The 17,235-nt window shown below is 39.3% G+C and overlaps 1 long non-coding RNA gene across 2 annotated transcripts in view; it reads left to right on the top strand.

The window, feature by feature from the left end:
* The first annotated feature begins 236 nt into the window (after window positions 1-236).
* LOC138976762 (uncharacterized) overlaps window positions 237-17,235 on the top strand; it is a 23,106-nt gene continuing 6,107 nt past the window's right edge. Inside the window, exons 1-3 of one of the 2 annotated variants that reach the window (XR_011459139.1) lie at window positions 237-703; window positions 9,331-9,416; window positions 12,855-13,036. This is a non-coding gene — a long non-coding RNA (uncharacterized lncRNA). Of the gene's footprint in view, window positions 704-9,330; window positions 9,417-12,851; window positions 13,037-17,235 lie in introns of both variants that reach the window. The other variant, XR_011459138.1, reaches the window with a different exon arrangement.

Consider the following 17,235-nt stretch of genomic DNA (forward strand, 5'->3'; position numbering starts at 1 on the left):
TATAACATGTCCAAGTAGGACCATGATTACGCCGTGAAAAAGGCGTAACTGAAGCAGAGACTCAGTATGGATAGAGTCTCTGACTGAAGCCTGGGCCTCAATTCTTATTTATTTAACAATTGACTTCACTTAAATAGTGCATTATTTGTTACATAATACATTAGTTATTATATAATGCAGTATTTGTTAAATAATGAATTATTTATCATAATGCATTATATAGGCCGTGAAAGGTGAAAGGTGGAGGCAGTCGATCTACTGGCCGATGTGAATGCGTGATATATTGTGTAAAAAATTCCATCTCACACGGCATTAATAGGTAACATGCGCCTTGAGTCGCCTTGTGTGGTGAGATACGTGGGCGATATAAATCCTCGTAAATAAATAAATAAATAAATATAACGTTCCGAAACTAATACACACGCAGCTCCGTATGGCTGTGACGAGTACAAGAAGGATTTTTGTCAAATCTCTTCCTAATTTTGTTTTGAAATCGGCTCTATAAACATTATAAACAACATATACATCTGAATTTACCTGTTAGCTCCAAGAATATTGACCACAGAAATTAATTTAACGTTAAAATGCTTTTTTATCGAGTACTTTTGACGGGACACTTGTTTGTTTTTCCAAAATGGCCGCCAGCTTTCACTTCGATTGACGAGGGGATTTCTCTTAAAGTTCAACCGCCAACGTTTAGAAGGTAGGTGAACATAATTCGTTTTAATCGTTCTTGTTTCATCAATGTGTTGTTGACAGAAAGATCACAGCTGTCTGTTTAGTCAACTGTCAGCTGGAGGAGAATATATGTTGCGATCTGACTCCTTAGATAGTCGTTCAGTGCACAGGCGGTCGTATGTATTATTAATATTAGTTATTTCTAATAATTATGCTGACTGTTAGAAATATGATAACACTTTTTTAACAGACATGTCTCGTAAATGATATCCAAATGAGCCGATATAATTATGTATGTTACAGGGATTGGCTTGGGTTTTGTCCACTAGAGGTCCATTGACTGACTCAGCCATGAAATGAATCATTGCAATCAATCAGTCATTTTGCAAACCAATCACTGAATCAGTCAAGAAAAAAACCTGTCCTTCCACAACGGGACTGCCGCGATTGTGCATTACGGCAGTGAGGAGAAACTTCTGAAAGGTGGTTTTACATGAAGAGGAATAAAATAGGTTTGAGGACACAGTAACCATATTTATTTCAATTAAGGAAAGGGGAAAAAAAGAAGACAGCAGCCAAAAATACGGCGAGCTGACTGACTCCGCTGCATATATATATATATATCTCTATCGGTCAGTTGACGGATTCCTGACCATATATGGCCCAAAGTCAGAATAGGTGTCCATTTTTGTGACATACAAAATCAATTTTAAAAATGAACATTTTCTTTGTTTTGAAAATAGAGATGTATTTTAGAGCATAAATACGCAAGGAACAGCTATGATTTAAGAAAACTCATGTTTGATCACTTCACAGATTCAGGTTTAAAAGTTTGCAGGAGTTCATAACTTCACACCGTCACAAAATTTAGACTTGTTAAATCATTGTTGCTACATGTATTGGGTCTGTTTTAGACATCTGAGCAAATTGCTACAGCAAATTACTTTGCATTTCAAGCAAGTTAAACTTGTTTTGGCCACGCATGATGCAGATGTGAACTCCATTAATGGGAAGTTCATAACTTCACATAATTTACTTTTATTGGTATAATAAATTTAATTTATACAGGCAGGAAACAATTTGTTTTGTTTTTTAATCTGAAAAAGGTGAGCTGGAACATGAAGGTAATTTTTGAAGATGAAGTGTGGAGAAGATTTTTTGGTTATCTGTATTATTTATAGAAATTAATATTGTCACAATTTTTTCACAGCAAATATTGGCATAAGTTATCATTAAATCTACAATTTTGCTGTTTTTGTGCAAAATGTGCTTGAAAAGTACCATCAAAAGGATTTCAATACACCAAAATGTTTGTCTGACTCAAAGAGTTGGCAGAAACTGAAAGTATTTTTAGAATGTCCTGGGAGTTCATAACTTCACACCGTGACATCACAAACTATGGCTAATTCAAACCAAAGTAAGAAAGTGCATATGTCATCTTATTTTCTCTCCAGCTACTCTTTGTAATCAACATACAACTAAGTAATAAAAGTAAAACATTTGTGAAAACAAACGATAACAAAAATCATAAAATGTGAGCGTGCGCATAACTTCACAAGAATTTTTGTTATGTTGGTCTCTAGTACAGTTACTGTATAATATATTTGCAAAACAATGACAAACTGAGAACACAGAGTTATAGTATAGGCTAAAGCTGCACTTATATTACAAAATCAGATTTTAATTGCCAAAATAAAACAAATTGTTTGAAACTTGTGAAAGTTCATAACTTCACATCAATCACACATTTATACTAAAATAACTAACTAAAGTCTCTTGCAAATAATTCTAAACAACTTAATGATTTACTTAACCAAACTCAGTCATGAAAACTGTTACCGAAATCATTATTTAGTTAGTGTTTATGTCAGCTGACTGTGTGTTCATAACTTCACATCATTTATTTAACTGAAAAGCTACGTACTAAAATCTGCTGGTAAATTAAAATACAAATGACATCAAACTGTAACAGCCTACTCTGGAGAAGAGCAGCACATCATTTGAGGTAGTGATTTAGTGTAGTAAATTAATTATTGTGTATAAATCATACTCATGGCATGTGTTCATAACTTCACACCGTGGGGCTGAGGGTCAGTTGATGTGAAGTTATGTACACCGTGCAGTCAACCCAGATTCATGCTGGAATTATCAAAATGTAATTTTGAGGGTTGATGTTCAGAAAACTTCTTACAAAATGTCCAGATAAAGTCAAATGTACTCTTTTGCTATTAACAAGGCATTATTTTAAACACGCCCTTGAAAAATGAGCTTGAGTTATGTGAAGTTATGAACTTCATGACAAAACGGCTAAGTACTTCAGAAAGAAACAGTCAGCAGCCAGTAGATTCTTTTTGTGATGAAAATCATGGTACAGTGTAATTTGGAAACTGAAAATAGTCATTATTTTTACATATATATTTTGGGTTTTGACATGAGTTAGTAACTCTCACATAAAAATAGTGCGCAAGACACAGAGAAAATGGCTAACAAAGCATACTGCTTGACTTTAGTGACAAAAATTGCTTAGTATCTAAATCTAATGTACTTTTATATGCAAAATTGCTGTTCCACTACAACCTTAACTTTCATGGCTAGCATTTAAGGACAAAAAACACTCTCAGTGGAGATAGTAGGAAAGTTCATAACTTTCTCACAAGAATTTTTTATTTCTCAATTACTCAAACACCAATGAATGAACTTGATGCAAACTTTCAGTGTGACTGCTGCTAGTGGATCCAAATGCATTACAAAGCTAGGTGTTCCCCAACCAGTCAATTTACTCTTTTTATAAGGCAAAAGGTTGGAAAGTTCATAACTCTTTTTTCACAAGAAAATCTGCACGTAAACTTCAAACTACTTTTGAACATGCAAAAACAAGTCAAACAACCCTTTTTATGTTTTATACCTCTGCAAAACATACTGTAAAATACTTTTTTACAAAAATATATCAGGTTTCAATCTTTAATTATTATTTAGAGCTGATCAGTGAACAAAATTGAAGTCTTACGGAAATAGTTATGAACTTTCTGTGAAATTTTGTCTCCCCATTTTCTGCAGGCTCACTGACAAAATTCAAAAACTTTGCTTTGTCAAAGGTACATTTGAGTTTTACTGGCTCAGTGAAAAGTCATTCATGACATTCTGTCCCATAAATATGACAGAGTAGACCATGTTTCAATATGCTGTAAGGTCATGTCACAAAAAATGGCCAAAATGTAGTGCTGCTGACTTCAGATAATGGCGACATTTTCATTAAAAACAACAACTGAGCACACAATGTTTCTCTAGGTGTGTACTTCATACTTTTTTTTACAAGTCTCATTAATCTTTACAAGGATTTTATTTTTCTTTGATGTACAAATCAGGTTAGAGCCAAGGTTGCACAGCTATTTCAGCTGTGGACACCATTTCAGACTTAAGGCCATATATATATACATTGTATCTCTATCGGTCAGTTGACGGATTCCTGACCATATATATATATATATATCTCTCTATCGGTCAGTTGACGGATTCCTGACCATATATATATATATCTCTCTATCGGTCAGTTGACGGATTGAGACCCATGTGTGTCGGTTGTTTCCGAATGTAACACGGCAAAAGACAGATGACTGACGCCAAAGCCAATCTCTGATGTTACTAAGTTACAAAAAAGTGTATCTAATTGAGTAATTCTGACCGATTGAGATCATTGCTTCATCATTCTCACTCTCAGGGCTCTAATTTCTAACACACTGGCTATTCGCACTCAGAGTGTTACAGAGGTCAGAATCTTGTATACACTCAGTTAACTTCAGGTCGCGAAGCGAATTTGCCATTCGACACCTCTTTGCGATAGGAATGCAGAGCAGTTGATTAAGATTAAGACGTGTACAAAGAAACGAAAACAATAAGATGCTGCACGGCCTTTGCTGTAACGTAGATTAAATTGTCGGGGTGTACTGAAAAGACCAAACAATGAACCGCATAAACACTTGGAGTGTCATTAGACGCCATTTTGCGAAGGTACGCTTCACTTTCGACTCATGGTATCAAGTACGCTGGGAACAAATACAGACAAAAACAAACACACACACGAAACTGATGCTTCACGGCAGTTTATTGTCGGAGTTTGGAACACACTCGGAGTGTGTCGACCTAGAATTTAGAAACAGTTGTATACTATGTGAATGTACATTATTTGCCAACCCTCGAGACTCTAAAAAAGATATATGAGTCATTCTCAGAAATGGTGGTCCAGTGAGAGTGAGTAGGGGTGACACATTTGAAATCATGAAAAAGTAAATTAAAATTATTTCTACCACGACTTTTTTCATCTGAATCTATTCCTGAGACATTAAAGCATTGTTGTATGTCAATAAAAATGGTTTCTATACGTTGGTGTTGTTTTTGTGTGCTTTTCAATTGCGAAGTTCGGCCGTTTCCGGATCGCCGAAGCGTTACACGACTTTCGTGATCAACAATATGTTCAGTCTCATATGGCTAAATGCAAACATGCAAACACCAACAAATTACTGCAATCGACAGTCAGGAGTTCAGTCTTGGACGTAGCAACACATCTTTGCAAAAACTCACGCTGAATTTGAAGTTACGGGCTTCGAACAAAAAATTATGAATGTCGTAACGCATCGTATCCGGACTCGACGCGCGAACATCGGACAGCAATGTGCTCCATGACTTTGCCACATCACGGCTATTTTTAGCTCTTTGGCGCACAGGAAGTTCGAACAAGAAAATAGTCCTTTGAATCACAGCCATGCAAAAATCCAGGTTTCCCAATTGCTTCGTTTCCGGCCGATCATGTGGAGCATGTGATGCGCACAAAAAATATTGGCGGCCTAGAAGTGTCGTCTGCGCAATGATCGCGGCGGCGCCCGCGGCTTTCTTGACCGCCAAGGACGACCGCGCACGTTGTGATACGTCATTCGTTAGACCTCAATTCACAGAAAACACCAGAATCATATCATTTGCGTCGTTTCCTGACCTACGTTATGACTGAAGATGGTTTTTACTTAATTGTCGAGCCTGCAAAGCTTTGTCACAAACTTACACACCGCGGATGGCGACAATGTAGTGTCGGAAGGATATCGAGTGCAAACAGTCTCTCAAAGCGCGAAGTTTAGCGGAACAAAGCAGCCAAGAAGTTTTCGTATCCTCTGATCGTCGATGTTCGACATTCATCAAGTACTTAAAATGGGTAATCTGAACGCAACAGGAACTTTCAACAAATACAGCAAACTCTGACGAATTGTGTTTTGTGTAGTTATTTTGGGTCAGACGGGTTTTGCCGGCAGGAAAGGCCAAACAGTGCAGATTCATGTCTGTCACACAAGAACCGAAAGTGGTTCAAGCATTTCGTTTCTGTGTTGCGACATTCACCTTAGTTTTGTTCCAAATGTCATTTTTTACCAATATTAGTTGAAGTCCTTACCTTTCATAACTAGAATGTGTTGGGTAGAACACAAAAATACTGCAGAACTGATAAAAAATGCACAAAGGATTGAAGGCTTAGGTGGTTAAAAGTTGGAATTTGGTTTCCGTGTTACAACATTCATCACGTAAATTATACAACACTTTAAAACGTCTCTTATTCAGCAACTAATTACTCTTTTTGTCAAAATTTTTGCATTATTATATATAGCAAACAATAGACTTCATAGTAAAAACAATTATATTGTATTTCTTGACACTTTATGTTTTACTTTGTATGTAACATCCCTCAGTTGGGCAGCTTCGCAGTCGGTGATCCTGCTGGCGGTGAGCTCACCACATCCTGTGACTCAGTGTTAGGTGGTGGTGGTGGTGGTGGTGGGGAGGGGGGGGGGGGGGGGGGTTGAGTGGGACTTTGATGTGTGATTTTTATTTTTTTTTCTATATTTTTAGCTGCATTATTTTAGTCATTCATGAGTGGGTGGGTGGAGGGGATGGGCTAGTTCTAACTATGCATTAGATTATAAAATTGTATTCTGTGTAGACCCTTCCACCAGCATCTTAGACCACTCTTTGTACTTTTTCTTTTAATAGATGATTGTCATTTGTTTTACCTCATGTCTGCCCTGCGTGTGATGGTGTGATCGTGACTGCTGTAGTGTGGGCGTGTGTGTGTTGGTGTGTATGTCAGTGAATGTGTGGGCGTGTGTGTGTGTGTGTCAGTGTGTGTGTGGGTGTGTGTGTGTGCGTGATTTTACCAACACTACGCTAAATTCCTTGTGCTTAAAATGTTTTTTTAATGTCACTTGGCTCAATAAATACTGTATTCTGTATTCTGTATTCTGTAACACTTTGGACCACCATTTCTGAGAATGACCCATATAGAAGTCCATACGTCAGACTGATTTTTCTTTGGCTACTTCCTAACATTATGGCCTAACATTACTAACATTGCTTCCTAACATTATTAAGTTAGGGGGCATTTAATTGGCTACAGATTTGTAACAGAGCTTTTCATTGATCCTGTATACGCTGTGGGCAGGGATGTCGTTAGGCATCGGACATATAACGATGAAAATCCCCAAATGTCCGATTCACATTGCCGCATGTCGGTCAGATGTCCTATCGTTTTAGCCATGAGCGTGGTCATTGTCCGATATGTACTCCATTCCTTCGGACAGCGCGATATTCGTTAATTTTCATTTCAAGATACAAATCTTCTAAAAGACCGAACTCTCTCATACTCGTGTTCACTGAGCTGACACTGAAGTTGCCAGTGCCGCGTGCGGATCTTTTCTTTTGTCGGGAATTCCCGAACCGTTTGCGGTATGCGCCGTTTGGGTATAACCGTCTGGGTGCAGCGCACGGATCTATAAATAGTGGATTATTTTTAGATCAGTGCATGCTACAGGAGTACGGGAGACAACTCCAACTGACTAAATTTGTCGTCTGCTTTTGTTTTCGATACGAGTTGAAGCACTGAATTATGTCGCTGAAAAAAAACCTAAAGCCTGCAAAAGATCAGCATTAGATCAAACCGATCATTTTGTTTTTTAACTATTATCCAAATCATGCAGTTTGTAATCAAAGTAAGAGCTCTGAAGTTGTTCATGTTGGTTTCTTTCTTGTGGTTTCTTTGAAACTAAACAAATACAACATTATATGCACACTATGTTAATGTATTTACTATATTATGTGTGTGTTCTACAGCGCGCGCGCGTGGGTGTGTGTGCATGTGTGTGTGGGCGCATGACTTTGGAACAATTCCATGGAATGTGTTATAAGCTGTTTGGTGCAAATTCATAATGTCCTATTACACTTTCTGAAAGCGGTCAAATGTCCTATTGATGCTGAAGAACTCAGGACATTTGTCCTACAGGTATGAATTTGTAGCAACATCCCTGTGTGGGTATAGCTTTTGCCAATTTCTTAATCAAAAGTTAAATCAAAGTTGTCCAGTCTGGCAAGATCAACGTTATATATATATATATACATATATATAATTATTTCATATATCTTTCTCTAATTTAGACAGCACTGAAATTCTTGTTTTGACTATTGGTAGTGGTATACAAATAACTGCATCCTTGTTAATATTAATAATAAGTTATGGAGCTTGAAAGAATGACTAATTCAATAAATGATGCTGTTGTTTTAATTAAAACAGAAATAAGCTGATTATCTTTGTAAAAAGTCGCATAAAGTTAACGAAGGGGCTCAGGAACCAACCCGTCGGTGCTTGAGCCCCCAGGCTCGGGAACCGGCAGTCACCTGTATGTCATTCTCACAAAATAGACCTCCTTAGTTTTCCACCCCCTGGGAGATGCGACAGTTGATAGTGATTTAATGCTCTGTGGTTCTTGTGGTTGTTGGTTCAAGCCCTGCTATGGTTTTTCCTTTTATTTGCTCTATTCTACTTTATTCAAAAGCATTTTGGTGATCAAATTCAGATCAGTGCAACAACAAAGCTAGTCAGTCACGAGTCACTGCAGCTGTTCGTCCGCGAACTTAGCAATTTGTCCCAAGGTTAGAGGCAGCATAAGTTTAAACGAAATTTGTTTGTTTGTTTGTTTGTTTGCTTAACGCCCAGCCGACCACGAAGGGCCATATCAGGGCGGTGCTGCTTTGACATATAATGTGCGCCACACACAAGACAGAAGTCGCAGCACAGGCTTCATGTCTCACCCAGTCACATTATTCTGACACCGGACCAACCAGTCCGCCTTACCACTAAGTCCAACCGTGCCGGTTTTAAACGAAATGCAGTACACAAATTAACATGGAAACGAACAAAAAACACCTAATTGTGTTTGGCAAAACATAAGCCTGCTTCGCATCAAGTTTATTTGACCTGTGTCTCTGCTTCAACAGAATCTTTGAGACCTGTGAACAGATCTCGCGCTGCAGTCAGTCGCGCTCATCAGTGACTCATGCTGTTGCCGAAATTCAAGTCTTTCTGAGTCTAAAACTGATCTCAATTAATATTTCTCCAATCTGTATAGCAAAGACCACAGTTAAATCTTTTAATAAAATGAACGAATCGGTCCTAAAAAAAATAAAGGTAGCTTTTGGAGGGTGTCTGTTCCCGAGCCTGGGGGCTCAAGAACCGACTCGCTGGTGCTTGAGCCACAAGGCTCGGGAACCCACTCATTGGTTTTCCGGCCATGGCCTAAAGTTAAACATACATGTATTTAAATAAATTGTTTCATTCTATTTCAGTGGCAAAGCAAAAAAAGTGGTAGCCAGCGATAGAGACTGACAACTGAGGGCTTCAACTTGTTCAATTCAAGACAGCTTGAATGCAGGTAGGCAGCTAAGAAGCTCTCTTCTTGTTCCATATAATGACAGCAGCAATTCCCTGTGCATTCAGGACATAACATTAATAACATTAACAAAAGCCATACCTACTCATGCATGGCGTTATTTTTTGTTGTTTATACTTCAGGCTAGCTTTCTGAATAGACAATCAGCTGTACATAGTCAAGGTTTTTTTTTGAGTCACTTGAGAAAAAGTGACTCTATGTAATCGGTCAGTGTTAGTCTGTCCGGCCGGCCGGCCGTCCGTAGACACCACCTTAACGTTGGACTTTTCTCGGAAACTATCAAAGCGATCCGGCTCATATTTTGTTTAGTCGTGACCTCCAATGACCTCTACACTTTAACGATGGTTTCGTTGACCTTTGACCTTTTTCAAGGTCACAGGTCAGCGTCAAAGGAAAAATTAGACATTTTATATCTTTGACAAAGTTCATCGGATGTGATTGAAACTTTGTAGGATTATTCTTTACATCAAAGTATTTACATCTGTAGCCTTTTACGAACGTTATCAGAAAAACAAGGGAGATAACTAGCCTTTTCTGTTCGGCAACACACAACTTAACGTTGGGCTTTTCTCGGAAACTATAAAAGTGACCGGGCTCAAATTTTATGTGAACGTGACTCCCAGTGACCTCTACACTTTGACGTCTGCTTTGGTGACCTTTGACCTTTTTCAAGGTCACAGGTATGTCTTGAAGGAAAAAAATTGAAATATCATATCTCTGAAACTATTCATCGGATTTGATTCAAACTTTATAGGATTATTCTTTACATCAAATTATTTACATCTGTATTGTGTTGTGAATAGCAATTTCTTCCTGTCCATCTGATGCCTCATATAATATTCAGAACTGCGAAAGTGACTCGATCGAGCGTTTGCTCTTCTTGTTTACTTTCCTTTTCAGTCACTGTAGGGTTAATAACTTAATGTGTATCGGCTGTGCTAAAAAGTGGGCATACAGAATTTTGATTTGGAATCTAGACGGGGTACTTTAAAAAAAAAAAGTATAGTACTTTGCTAATACATGTATTTTGTTAGAGTGTTTTGAAACGCTTGAAGTGTGAAAAATTAGAAAAATCTACCGGCCTGACTTTATGATACAGAATTTTGAATATGATGACATTGTCATTGATATGCCAAGAATCGAATAAACAAGGATTGGTGGATGGGGTATCTGATTGATCAATTTGAATCACAGGAAGTATAACTACAATAATTGTAATTTGTGTGTGCTTCGATCTGTTTTAAATTAGCTCTATTACATTCTTGAACCCACATTCGTGTGTTGTGGTGTGTTAATCAATGTAATGTGACAGTTACATAAAGTGAAATTGTTTAAAGATTCCACAACTGCGTATGACTCTTTGAAACTATTTCACTTTATGAATTATATTTCACTCTCTGATCATTGCATCATATGACTCTAGAAAATCAAACGTTCATACCAGTCCGTTCTCTCACAGTCACACTCTCTCACAGTCACACTCTCTCACAGTCACACTCTCTCACAGTCGCACTCTCTAACAGTCCGCTCTCCCAAATCAACTGCCATGTGTCTCTCAGCCGCACTGAGCTTGGAGCTATAAATAACACGGTGCTCAAGGCACACAACTCCAACAGAGGTGCTGTGACAAGGGGACCTACTGTGTGACCCAGCTTGTCACGGTAATCTCTGGCCTTGCTGCACGACGGCTGCTGCGACTTTGCCGCAAGCTTTGATGCAATGCTTTTTTTTTTAAAGGGCAGCTGTCGGGTTGCCTGGCCTCAAAAATGCGCGGAGTCGCGTGCAAACACGCGTTTAAGAGTTTTCCGAGTTGATTCAACTAAAGACTGTTGATTTGGTCCAGAAGAAGATACTTTTATCATTAGTTTGAAACCATGAAAACGAGTGAAACTTTCTGCTAGTTCTCACAATCCGCAAGAAAACGAACCAGTTGGCAGGCCGAAACGACTCAAAATCCGCGACCGACAACTCTGTCAGCACAAGAAGAGACGCCGCAGCGTTAGCCTGGCAGTGACGTACGTCATCCGAGGAACCCCATAAGGCCGCTGCGAAGTTTACAGTACAAAGCAGAGTACAGCTGGGCATCTGTAATGCTGTACGCGTGATTGATTCTTGCACAAAGTAAAGTATTAGGGTGGTGGTATCTTCTCAGGACCCACGTTCCCATCTTCTCTTCTTTGATCTGACCAACTGCAACCTTCACAAGTTATTTCTAAAGTGGTTCACATGCTGTTGCTACTCCCCCAGTCCACCCGGTTAAACCATAAAGTTGCTCAACCACAGACCCTCGTGTCCCTGGTCAGCAGACACTTTACACTGAAGAAGGTCCGCTTGAGGTGTCACGCCAATTACCGTGTACGTGTGAGGTACTGAATTCAAGACAAAAACCAACTGTCGGTGGGAAAATCTAGGAAAGAGATGATGACAATACCTCTTCAGTTACTCAATCTAGTAGGTAGACGAGATAAGATAAAGGGAAGAGAGATGAAGACAAAGATGAAACAGTGGATCTAGTGTGAAAAATGGGGGAGGGGGGTTCGGCCGCAAAAAAATCAAAGATGAATTTGTCAAACTGTGATTGTGATGGTTATCGTGTGTGTGTGTGAGTGTGTGTGCGTGTGTGTGTGTGTGTGTGTGTGTGTGTGTGTGTGTGTGTGTGATAACACATATGTGTGTGATAACACGTATGTGTGATAACACGTATGTGTGTGTGTGTGTGATAACACGTATGTGTGTGTGTGTGTGTTTGTGTATGTGTGTGATTACACATGTGTGTGGGTGTGTGTGTGTGTTTGTGTTTGTGGGTGCATGTGTGTGAGTGTGTTTGTGTGTGTGTGTTTGTGTCCCTCGACGCGTGACATTATATGCCACTAAGTTGAACAAAAACAGGGTTCAAGTGGGAACACCTGAACAAAAGCAGGAGGGGGACGGAAGACACTTTATAAACTCCGTTTTTTACTGCGAAATGTTGGCCTGGGAGAAGACACCCCATCCTAAGTTTCTCTTCACCTACCCGTGAAGTATGCTTTAGGGCTTGACTAGACAACTCGATTGCGCTCACTACACGGCATAAAGAGAGCGCCGTTCAACCCGGCCGATTCCTCGGCTGACGTCACGCGTCCAAGGGAAGTAATTTTCGAGCGGGCTGCATTGACTCAGCCAAGAATGCAAACTTTCTTCGATTAAAGACATTGTAGCATGTCTAAAATCTTCGGACTTGTGTTATCAAGCTGTTAAAATCACCAAGTAACTTTTAAGTACAGTTTCAGTTACATGAGAACTCATTCTGATGGAACAGATTTTGAGAGCCACAACCCAACAGCTGCCCTTTAATCATCATGACGTTGCAGTCTGACCCGCTTTTCTGTAAATGTTGATTCTGACCATCTTGTTTTTTTGTGGTTTATTTTGTCACAGCAGTGCCTTGAACAGTGAACAGTCAGGGATCATTAACACCTTGAACAGTGAACAGCCAGTGACCGGGGATACTCTCAACAGCATGGAGGAAGGAGACACAGCAGTTCTGTCAGACATGAAGATAGAGATTGATGTGGCTGAAGACACGCTGCATTGTTGGCCTAGGACTGAACCACTTCAATACGGTAAGGCCAATAAAATACATCACATGTGAAAAAGAAAAAGTGTGCAAAATGTGCAGAATGCTTGTTTTTATTGCCTTACATAATTAATCTGTGAGTCTTAGAAATGAGTATAAGTGTTCGGTGATCTCCCGACATGACCCAATACTGGTTGACCCTTGTTGAATATCAAGTTCACAACCCCCTGCGGGTTAGGGGGAGTCCCATATTGGTTGGGACGAGAAAGAATTTACCCGATGCTACCCAGCATGTCGTAAGAGACGACTAACGGTTCTGTTTCTCCTTTTACCCTTGTTAAGTGTTTCTTGTATAGAATATAGTCAATGTTTGTAAAGATTTTAGTCAAGCAGTATGTAAGAAATGTTAAGTCCTTTGTACTGGAAACTTGCATTCTCCCAGTAAGGTCATATATTGTACTACAGGGTGACCCAAAAAAAGAGTACCCAAACAAAACGTCATAAATTGAACAAAAATAAAGCAATCTTCATAAAATTTATTTACACACACAGGTAGCCTCTGCATGATTTGCACGGAAAATTTTAGCGTTCTAGCTTGTCTTTCAGGAAAGTTATGCTCATTCTACAGAACATGCTCCAAATGGCCTCCGCGCCGCTGCAGGCAAACTTGAACTCGCCGCGCAAAGTTATCAATCACCCGCACACACTCCTGTTGCTAGATTCCGCGAATGGTTGTTGTGATGGCTCTCTTGAGTTCTGTGATTGTCTGTGGGTTGTTCCTGTAGACGTTGTCTTTCAGGAACCCCCAAAGATAGAAATCTGGGGGATTTAAATCCGGGGGAGGCCATTTGGAGCATGTTCTGTAGAATGAGCATAACTTTCATTGCAAGCCCCTGGCCGGAGCAATTTTTTGATTAGTGCTTTTGTGAACAAGAAACAATTAACAAGTGGCTCTATCCCATCTCCCCCCCTTTTCCCTATCCCATCTCCCCCCCTTTCCCCGTCGCGATATAACTTTGAATGGTTGAAAACGACGTTAAACACCAAATAAAGAAAGAAAGATCAAGTTCACAGCAGGGTCATGTTCAGGTCATAAAAATGTAACTTTGAGATATTTTTTCAATGTATATACACATGTAGCAATAGCTTTGTTACTTTGTTTACTTCCAGGCATGAGCATCTCCCATCATTGCACAAGTCTGGTTGACCCTGGACAAATTTCAGGGGTCACAGAAGGGTTGTGTTTGTGTAAATATAAGAAAATTATCAATTTCTTTAACGTTTTTGAAGCTAGCTAGGGTTGGCTGACTCCCAGCATGACTGAAATGAGGGACCCTTGTCATATATTTCAAGGTCAGAAAAACACCATGATTAGTTTTTTTTGTGGATATTTTCAGACCTGTTTACCAGTACGATTTGGGCGTATTTTGTACGCCAAATTATTATCTGTATGCAAATACCCGATACACGCACAAAATACGCCTAAGAAAAAGTCTAGAATACGTTTTCCGGTGTTGGTGTGCTGATTACGGGATGGTACAACTGATACTGGTTTTGGTTGAAGGGAGATAACCATGACAGCGAGTCTTCAGCTGTGGAAACCTTGTTCAGTTGTTGGCACGTGCGATCGTCTGGACAATCGTGGCAAAATGAAGCGGAAAAATGTGCCAGTTTCGGATGACTGTACCAAATCTAAACAGCAGAAGCAGCAGATTTTCTTGGAGAAGTATAAGAAAGAGCCAGGAATTGTGGAGTCTACTAGTACTATGGGAAAAAGTCATGCACACTGCAGGTATTGTAAATCAGATTTCTCCGAGTCCGTTGCCCATGATGGGAAATATGACATCGAAAGACACTGCAGTTCCAAAACTCACCTGGACAAGGTTGCTGCAAAGAAATCCGCTGAAAGCTACCAAGAAATTATGAAGTTCATTCCCGCAAAGCAAATCCTGCCAGAAGAAAAGGCTGTAGTCCGTGCTGAAGCAATGTTTTCTGAGATGATTGTAAAAATGAACTTGCCACTGTCAACCGCAGATGTTATTTCACGAACTTTATCTTTTCATTATCAATCTGTTTGTCGCGTTTGGAAGACACTGGTTATAATGCTATAAACGGACAGGTAAATAAAATTGTTTTTATCCCTGTTGTATTGGAAGGAGTTAAATTCTGAAGGTGTTCACAAGACATGCTATTCTTACACAAACACGTTTGCACCCACACATACATTTTCCCTAGCCCATATGGCTTTGCTTGCAAAGTACACCAACTTTTTGAAAAATACACTCAACTTTTTGGAAAAGTACTCTTGCCTCGAGTTTAGGGTAAACAGGTCTGTATTTTTGAAGCAACAGCATTAAAACTGTGCACACTTCGAGTATTGGATCACCTCCCAGCATGAATGACCCAAGCCTGTTTGACCCTTTGTCAAGGTTAGGGTGCCAAAGAAGGGTTGTGTTCGAGTTATGAAATGGAAATTTATCAATTTCTTTACCATTTAGGAAACCAAAGGTTTGAAACGTTGCATACTTCTACTGTAGGGTTTGATGACTTCCAAATATGAACATTGTCTGGCTGGTTGACCCTCATCACAATTCAGGGTTCATAGCGGGATAAAAATGTGGTCATAAAATGACCAATTATCAAATTCTTGTACACATTTGAAAGTAGAGCTTTGCAACTTTAGACACTCCCACGACTTGACCTCCAGTCATGGCCAGTCTGGTTGACTCTAGTCTAATTTCAAAGTCACAGTGGAATCAAGTTTGGGTAAGGCCAAACAAAAATATATGTTGGTTTAGGGTTACGTGTCCCAAAAAAATAGGGTAAGAAAAACAAAAAAACAACTTAAGTTGATTTTAAAAGAGGTTACTTCCCTTAGTCTCGGTATGGTTCGCAAAATGTTTTTTTGAGAAATGAAAAAAAGTTTTAGGGTCGGCGAGAAAAAATAGGGTTGGTCAGGTTACCCTTACAACAATTTCAGTATTCCTAAAAGTATTGGATGCAAAGATCTTTGAAACTTGCAGCGGTTTTAGGGTTTGAGGACTTGACTCTTGTCTGGTTGATCCTGGTTGTGTGACGGGCGCAGTGGCGTGGTGGTAAGACATCGGCCTCCTAATCGGAAGGTCGTGAGTTCGAATCCCAGTCGCTGCCGCCTGGTGGGTTAAGAGTGGAGATTTTTCCGATCTCCCAGGTCATCTTCTGTGCAGACCTGCTAGTGACTTAACCCCCTTCGTGTACACACGCAAGCACAAGACCAAGTGCGCACGGAAAAGATCCTGTAATCCATGTCAGAGTTCGGTGGGTTATGGAAACACGAAAATACCCAGCATGCCTACCCAACGAAGCTGACTATGCTCTCAGAGTATAGTTTGGGGAACCCAAATGGGCAAACGAGATCACACGTAACCAGAAAATTCTGGAATGCTGAAGAAGAAGAAGAAGAAGAAGAAGATCCTGGTTGTATAATTTACAGGTCACAGATTTTGTCAAAATGTTTGGATTGTCGCTTTCTTCAATTTTTACATTTAGTCAAGTTTTGACTAAATATTTTAACATAGAGGGGGAATCGAAACGAGGGTCGTGGTGTGTGTGTGTGTGTGTGCGCGCGTGCGTGCGTGTAGAGCAATTCAGACCAAACTACTGGACCGATCTTTATGAAATTTTACATGAGAGTTCCTGGGAATGATATCCCCGAACGTTTTTTTCTTTTTTTCGATAAATACCTTTGATGACGTCATATCCGGCTTTTTGTAAAAGTTGAGGCGGCACTGTCACACCCTCATTTTTCAATCAAATTGATTGAAATTTTGGCCAAGCAATCTTCGACGAAGGCCGGACTTCGGTATTGCATTTCAGCTTGGTGGCTTAAAAATTAATTGATGACTTTGGTCATTAAAAATCTGAAAATTGTAAAAAAAAAAAAAGAAATTCTAAAACGATCCAAATTTACGTTCATCTTTTTTTTTATTTTCTGATTTCAAAAACATATAAATATGTTATATTTGGATTAAAAACAAGCTCTGAAAATTAAAAATATACAAATTATTATCAAAATTAAATTGTCCAAATCAATTTAAAAACACTTTCATCTTATTCCTTGTCGGTTCCTGATTCCAAAAACATATAGATATGATATGTTTGGATTAAAAACACGCTCAGAAAGTTAAAACGAAGAGTGTTACAGAAAAGCGTGCTATCCTTCTCAGCGCAACTACTACCCCGCTCTTCTTGTCAATTTCGCTGCCT

This window comes from Littorina saxatilis, linkage group LG9 (assembly GCF_037325665.1).
Source record: "Littorina saxatilis isolate snail1 linkage group LG9, US_GU_Lsax_2.0, whole genome shotgun sequence".
Lineage (NCBI taxonomy): Eukaryota > Metazoa > Mollusca > Gastropoda > Littorinimorpha > Littorinidae > Littorina > Littorina saxatilis.